Here is a 2,327-nt window from a genome sequence, read left to right on the forward strand (position 1 = left end):
CGACATGTAGCCGCAATATCGGTTTTCAACAGCACTGAGCGGCGTCATCCCAATACTCACATTCGCCGTTGATTTTTGTTGATCGCTTTCATACCCGCTACTTCGCGTAGTTCCGAGTGCCTTTTTAAGCGTATCTGCAAGCTATATTTTCGTATCTACTTCTTGCACGTTTAAGCGGATTTAATGGTGTCTGATATAGCTTCGCCCGACCATTGTATCTGGTGTTGTTGGTTAAAGTGATCGCTCTTCGGTTGCTTTTCAAAGCTGCATGCCTTCAGCTTCGAGGGCTATATACTCAGCCACCGCCGAGCTGAGCACAGCTGCTCGCTGGTAATATGATTTGAAAACCACTGGCGTGCCTAGAATTACTACCATATTCCGAACGCATGTCATCGGTATTGCTGCTTTAATCAGCATTTGAATATGTTTTAATCGCAATGCTACCACTGCTTGAGCAGTCAATACCGGTTAGGCGTACAGCCTTTAAATAGCGTGACACGAATATAGCTACATTTCTAGAGTTGAAGTCAGGGCTCTCCAAGAAAAGTAGACAGCTGTGTTATCACGTATGCAACATTCGGTTAAGAGCATGTCATTACGTACAGCAGCCATTTAATCAAGAAGTGATACAGCTTCGAGTGCATACATAACCAATTGACCCTCTTCTGTTGTAGGCGACTGCGCTGACGACAACTTCAATCCTGATGCGTATGGTTTGTCGACACCCTTAGAAACTCGTTGACCTAACCGACCGTCTACGTCGTCGATGTAACTAGTCTGTATCATCGTAAGTGTTTTGATTGACTTGTTGTGGTCAATCTCCATACCCAAAATCAACTCCGCCCTCACCAGCTTTTTCATCTTCAAAGCATATTTGCGCACTTTGACCCGATCAATCCATATGATTATGCTGCAACAATCATGTGATTCACATGTGGACCAAAAAAACCTTTTAGAGATCGATTGAAGTAGATTCACTGGTCCCAACCGCGGAAGTTGAGGCCATTCTCACAAACGGCAGATAAATTTTCTTGTTACGGGTACTTAATGCTTCACTCAACTTAGATATTCGCTGACATGCTTTTTCTGAGCATTGTCGGCACCCGGCGGTAATTTCTTATAACTTCGTCTGCCAGCACACTGTTTAAAAAAGCAGCATTGGTATCCAATGGTTCAATTTGCCAGTCACATTCGGGACGCATTGCAAGTATCATTCGAATAGTTTTCATGTTGGCAATCCCGGACTTAGTCTTGATAAAATTGATTCCATTCTTTTGCTAGAGACCCATCGCGACAAGTCGTGATTGCACCATTCGACAATGCCGTTTTGATTACGCTTTTTGGCAAAGACCATTTCAGATCCAATTGTGCGATTGAGTCATCTTCTGTATTATCTCCACGTTATCACCATGTACGCAAGAACAGCATCGGCAGTGGATCACTGCTCGTGAATCTTAGCAAGTTTCGGTGTCAAAGGGTCATCATCTCCTTCTGTTGTCTCTTCATCATTTGAGCCGTTCCTTAGCCTTATCAACTGCTCCTGTTTATATCTCCTTCGCCCCACTACAGGCGAAAACATCAACAAAATTTTTGACGCGTATGAAGCAATGAACTATTCTCGTTAATCTTCAAACAATTTAAAACAGAATGCTCGGAAGGCATCAGCTGCTGCTTGTTGGCACTTGGTGTCGGATCAACATCGTCCATTTCGATGTCCCTTACTTGGGCTTCGCGGAAGTTCATAGGGTCATTCCGAACGAGCTAATGATTCACTTGGTTTTGAACATAACCCATCATCAATTTCCTTTATAATTTGAATGCTTGTAATCTGGCTGTAGAGTATGCTTATTCAATCTCACATAACAAAACACTTAAATCTTGACATTCTCCACGACAAATACGTGGTAACTCTTAACATATTTGCATAAACGAGAAAAACACGTAATTTTTTGGGCTCAAGCTTTGTTTTTTTGCATCGTCAACACCCTGCTCCCAAAAATGCAAAAGTTATCTACGCGAGAATTCATCTTGAAAGACAGATTCTAAATTTGCAAAGTTATTAATCGTATAAACTACTGTGTTCGCCACTCCCGCCAATCATTCAGTCGAAAGATTTTTGTCGCAGAGCATGCAGCAGCTTCTTTGCATAATATTTATGTTAACGCGCTGAACTATTCTATTTGGCCGAAGGCTTTATGGCACAGGACGTTGGTGGACGATGCCACTTCGACGACAAATGTCTACCTTTCTTTGCCCACAATTTTGTTCCATTGTTGGTATCCAAGCATTTGAGATGAACACCTCAATATCTTGCTAAGGAGTATTGA

The sequence above is a fragment of the Plasmopara halstedii genome (genome assembly GCF_900000015.1).
Source record: "Plasmopara halstedii genome assembly, contig: Scaffold_444, whole genome shotgun sequence".
NCBI classification, from domain to species: domain Eukaryota; phylum Oomycota; class Peronosporomycetes; order Peronosporales; family Peronosporaceae; genus Plasmopara; species Plasmopara halstedii.